Source organism: Podarcis cretensis, assembly GCF_951804945.1.
Source record: "Podarcis cretensis genome assembly, chromosome: 7".
NCBI lineage: Eukaryota > Metazoa > Chordata > Lepidosauria > Squamata > Lacertidae > Podarcis > Podarcis cretensis.
In genome coordinates this window covers 68,361,419-68,367,418 of record NC_137176.1, presented here as the reverse complement: position 1 = coordinate 68,367,418, position 6,000 = coordinate 68,361,419, and positions in this window count along the sequence as shown.

Here is a 6,000-nt window from a genome sequence, read left to right as displayed (position 1 = left end):
GAGCAGTGCACGGAAATGCCATTTACCTTCCCGCCGGAGCGGTACCTATTTATCTACTTGCACTTTGACGTGCTTTCGAACTGCTAGGTTGGTAGGAGCAGGGACAGAGAAACATGAGCTCACCCTGTTGCAGGGATAAAAATCCTGATAAAAGCACCTGATAAAAAAACTGTGCAACAGAGGTGCCAGGTGTATCTCTGTGGGGAGACAGCTCTCCCATAATGCCATCACCTGACAGGGGAACTGCCAAAAGGGTTCCTTCTGTTTATCTGAACACCTGAAAGGGTCTGTGGGAAAACAGTCTTTCAGATAGTTGGCTTTGACCTTCCAAACATGGCAAGTGGCACCTGCCAAAATCCCCTCACATAAGAGCAGGGGCAGAGGAAGGGGTGGGCAGCCCCGTGTGTCACCACTGGGGGGGGGGATAGGATGCCATGCGGCACTCACTATGGGGCTTGCAGCGTGCCCGAGCCACACGTCTCTCCTGGAAGTGACGCGGTGGCTTGGGCACCAGCAGGCTACGCTCTGCCCCAAATGGTCTGCCCGCCGTCTCCCCCTCAGCTGTAGGGTGGCTGAGTGGGAGAATGCAGGCAGACTCCTCATAGGCCTGTGGAGTGTTCTGCCCCAGCTGGCCCTGCCCCTGAGTGCAGGGCACACACGCCGCCCAAGGCGCCCGATCGGCTTGCTCCGCCGCTGCATAGGAGTCCTGCTGAATCAGGCCACAGGCCCATCAAGTCTGACATGTTTTTCTCACGGTGGTACAGTATGTGTTATGTACTGGGTTGAATAGGATCCAAACTGCAGCAGTCTGATTGGCCCTAGAACAATAGGATCCAAAAGGCAGCAGCCTGATTGGTCCTAGAACAATAGGATTCAGAATGCAGCAGTCTGATTGGTCCTAGAACAATGCAGCAGTACGATTGGTTGGCAGGAACTACCCAATCATGCTCCAGATAGAAGTGAATCCACAACCTGATTGGCTTACAGTAGAATTCCGGAATTAGCCAATCATGTGCAGCCCATTGTGTAAATAATGTATATAAAGCAGATACCTTGAGGGGACTTTCATTCATTCCTCCTCACCACTATGAGCTGAATAAAGAGCATGAAATCACTTTGCGACTCTGAGTATATTTCAGTATGGTTCAACGGGGAAGCTCGCAAGCAGAATCCGAGTGCAATAGTCCTCCCTGCACTTAACAATTCCCAACAACTAGCATTGCCTCTGTCAGTGGAGGTAGAAAAACAGCCACGGAGGCTGTTAGCTATCGATAGCCTTACCCTCGCCTGTCTGATGGTTACAGTCCTTGGTTCTTATCATCCTAACTGAAGCAATGTCAATGCTTTTCGCAAAGAGGCTCCAAATTCAAGCTGCACAAAAGGTCTGGAGTAAGAGGAGTATTCCAATAAACGAGTGCTTGCTTTCCTAGGAAGAAATGAAAACATTCATTCAGGCAAGAGGGAAGATTGCTGCATTTTAGATACAGAAAACACAAAACGGAAAGTATCGCTTTCTTTCCCAATAGGGGTTCTCCAGATATTTGCATCACTGTTTTAAAAACATAATTTTTTAGGGGGGAGGGTGTTGGGGGGGACCCCTTCATTGTTGAAGGATATGTTTATCTTCTTTCCCTTATTTTGGTTTTAAACCAGAGTGAACACATTTGAGCATCCTCTATCATGCAGAAAGAGACAAGAGTCACGTCTGCATTGCCTACCATAAGACGTTGGCCATAGCACATCTTGTGCATCGTCTGTGAGAATGCAAATCCAGACAAGTAACATAATTGTTTCAGATAGAGGACCGAATATGAAATAATCATTGCTAATCTGATAACTCTTTCCCTTCAGCTGAGTAGGGCTTATAGGAATGATTTCTCACATGGCAAAGGTATTTCCTCCCAACATGGTGATTAATACCTTTCCAGTAAAGCAGACTCAACTCCAGTTGCACAAGACAGGTGCCCTCTGTGCCCTCTGCCAAGAGTGGAAGTAGAGCACACCCAATCCTAATTCAACTGTCCTCTGCCCTCTTCTGCTTCTACAGAGTTAAGACACACCTGTGACTGAGTATGAACCCAAATCTCTTTCCTTTTTTTCAAAGCCTCTGTGGGGAAACTGGTTTTTTTTCCTTTACAGTAGCCAAGTTTACGTCTATCAGGTCTGAGCATGTCCCAGATGCCATGGCTCATCTCTTTCATGTGCTCAGCTAGTTCTTACCCTAAGACAGGAAATTCAAAAACTCGTGGATTCCAAAGGGAAAGATTTAAATCTGCAAGACTATTTGTTGGATGTCAAACTCAGCCAAGAGCATAAGGTCAAACAGATTCCTCACTGGCCTTGCAGACAACTTCATTGTCCAGAAAGTGGGAGGAGCAACAAGAGGAACAGCCATTTTAGATCTGGTCCTAACCAATGTTGATGACCTGGTTAGTGGGGTAGAAGTGGAAGGGTCATTAGGCGCGAGTGATCATGCTCTTCTGAAGTTTACTATACAGCGGAAAGGAGCAGCCAAGCATACTAGGACTCAATTTCTTGACTTTAAGAAAGCCGACTTCATAAAACTTAGAGAAGTGCTGAGTGAGATCCCATGGACAGTAATACTAAAAGGAAAGGGAGTTCATGATGGCTGGGAGTTTGTTAAGAGGGAGCTAGTAAAAGCACAATTTCAGGCAATACCAATGAGACAGAAACATGGAAGGTGCCTAAAGAAGCCAGGGTGGCTATCTAAAGAACTTTTAACTGAGTTAAGATTAAAAAAGGATGTGTACAGACCGCCCAGTCAGTCTGACATCAATACCAGGGAAGATTCTGGAGCAGATCATTAAGCACCTAGAAAGGAATGCTGTGATCACCAATAGTCAGCATGGATTTCTGAAAAATAAGTCATGTCAGACTAACCTGATCTCGTTTTTTGACAGAATTACAAGCCTGGTAGATGAAGGGAACGCAGTGGATGTAGCCTACCTTGATTTCAGCAAGGCATTTGACAAGGTGCCCCATGATATTCTTGTAAAGAAGCTGGTAAAATGCGGTCTTGACTATGCTACCACTCAGTGGATTTGTAACTGGCTGACTGACCGAACCCAAAGGGTGCTCATCAATGGTTCCTCTTCATCCTGGAGAAGAGTGACTAGTGGGGTGCCACAGGGTTCTGTCTTGGGCCCAGTCTTATTCAACATCTTTATCAACGACTTGGATGATGGACTCAAGGGCATCCTGATCAAATTTGCAGATGACACCAAACTGGGAGGGGTGGCTAACACCCCAGAGGACAGGATCACACTTCAAAACAACCTTGACAGATTAGAGCACTGGGCCAAAACAAACAAGATGAATTTTAACAGGGAGAAATGTAAAGTATTGCACTTGGGAAAAAAAATAAGAGGCACAAATACAAGATGGGTGACACCTGGCTTGAGAGCAGTACATGTGAAAAGGATCTAGGAGTCTTGGTTGACCACAAACTTGACATGAGCCAACAGTGTGACGCGGCAGCTAAAAAAGCCAATACAATTCTGGGCTGCATCAATAGGAGTATAGCATCTAGATCAAGGGAAGTAATAGTGCCACTGTATTCTGCTCTGGTCAGACCTCACCTGGAGTACTGTGTCCAGTTCTGGGCACCACAGTTCAAGAAGGACACTGACAAACTGGAACGTGTCCAGAGGAGGGCAACCAAAATGGTCAAAGGCCTGGAAACGATGCCTTATAAGGAACGGCTAAGGGAGCTGGGCATGTTTAGCCTGGAGAAGAGGAGGTTAAGGGGTGATATGATAGCCATGTTTAAATATATAAAAGGATGTCACATAGAGGAGGGAGAAAGGTTGTTTTCTGCTGCTCCAGAGAAGCGGACATGGAGCAATGGATCCAAACTACAAGAAAGAAGATTCCACCTAAACATTAGGAAGAACTTCCTGACAGTAAGAGCTGTTCGACAGTGGAATTTGCTGCCAAGGAGTGTGGTGGAGTCTCCTTCTTTGGAGGTCATTAAGCAGAGGCTTGACAACCATGTCAGGAGTGCTCTGATGGTGTTTCCTGCTTGGCAGGGGGTTGGACTCGATGGCCCTTGTGGTCTCTTCCAACTCTATTATTCTATGATTCTAAAAAGTGCTAAATTTTGGCTGGATCACATTCCTGTATCAAAGAGTAGAGCAAATGGGACACAGGTCCCATCTGCCCTATACAGTGGTACCTCGGGTTAAGAACTTAATTTGTTCTGGAGGTCCGTTCTTAACCTGAAACTGTTCTTAACCTGAGGTACCACTTTAGCTAGTGGGGCCTCCTGCTGCCACCGCACCGCCGCCACACAATTTCTGTTCTCATCCTGAAGCAAAGTTCTTAACCCGAGGTACTATTTCAATCTGTAACCTGAAGCATCTGTAACCTGAAGCGTCTGTAACCTGAGGTACCACTGTACATTTAAAGCAAATATCACACCACTTCAAACTGGTATGGCTTCAATCAAAGAATCCTGGGAACTGTAGTTTGTAAAGGGTGTTGGGAGTTGTTGGGAGACCCCAATTTCTCTTACATAGCTACAAATCCCAGAGTTCCCTGGCAGATGAATTGTTCTTTGGTGATAACCATGACTATTTAAGCTGGTTTCATGCAGCTTAAAATGTGAAGTGCCTGTTGGTTTCTGCTCTCTTCACTGTGCAGCGAAGTGCTTGTCACGAGGCAATGTTTACATTCCAGTCAGAGTTGCTGTTGGAGTTTCTCACGGGAAAGGAGACTGGATGTGACGTACACTGGTTTCCTGTTTTTCACAGAGTTCTCTCCGTGCTTTAGAGGAGAGAGGATGCTTTCTCTGCTCCGGCAGAGGCAAGATGTTTCTCTGTAATCTACCAGCTTTGAAGTGTAAATAAAGTAATATAGAGTATGTGGCACGTACTCCTCATCATTCCGCTGTGCACGGGCTACTGCAATTTCAACAGTGCCGTTGTGGTTATAGCTAGAGCACCGGACTTAGCTGGGCAAAAAATGGGGTTCAGACCTCTTCAGCCATTATACTTATGGGGTGGCCTCAACCAACCTACTCTCCACCAAATGTGGCCACCCCACATTACCAGCACATACACCCCACATACACAGGAACACAAGTCTTCCCAGAAAGTTCAACTGAAGGAATGGATAAAAAGGTAAAGGTACCCCTGCCCGTATGGGCCAGTCGTGTCTGACTCTAGGGTTGTGCGCCCATCTCACTTAAGAGGCCGAGGGCCAGCGCTGTCTGAAGACACTTCCGGGTCACGTGGCCAGCATGACAAGCTGCATCTGGCGAGCCAGCGCAGCACACGGAAACGCCGTTTACCTTCCCGCTAGTAAGCGGTCCCTATTTATCTACTTGCACCCGGGGGTGCTTTCAAACTGCTAGGTTGGCAGGCGCTGGGACCGAGCAACGGGAGCGCACCCCGCCACAGGGATTCGAACCGCCGACCTGACGATCGGCAAGTCCTAGGCGCTGAGGTTTTACCCACAGCGCCACCCGCGTCCCAAAAGAATGGATAGCACCCCTCAAATGACTGATCTGATGTCCAGATCTTTTCAGCTATCACACAATTACCCAATGAGTGGTTTATTTGTAAATAGCTAAAAGATAACCTAAACGTTGTGGAAAGTACTACCAAGTTGCATTCCCCGTGTCTCTTGGAAAACACACACCAATTTCCAACTGAGCTTGCTCCTGGCTCCTGGTTTTTTATAAAATCAATGAAGTGAGCACATTACCCAATTTACTATGATGCACTGCTTTTTCCTGGGGGGATGCAGGATTTTGTGAATCTAAGTTTGGCCTCACTGAGGGGCAGTATTTCCATATGAGTAGCAAAATGAGAGTACCCCTAAACATTTTTTTAAAGGAAAAAAAGCACTGCTGTAATATAATGTACAACAAACCAATTTCACACCTCCTCAAGTTTTTCTTTCCATTTTGGTATTTCACAACAAAATGACAAGATGATTTACTGTTGCATGTAGTTTGCTTCTCGGAACCGGTTAGAT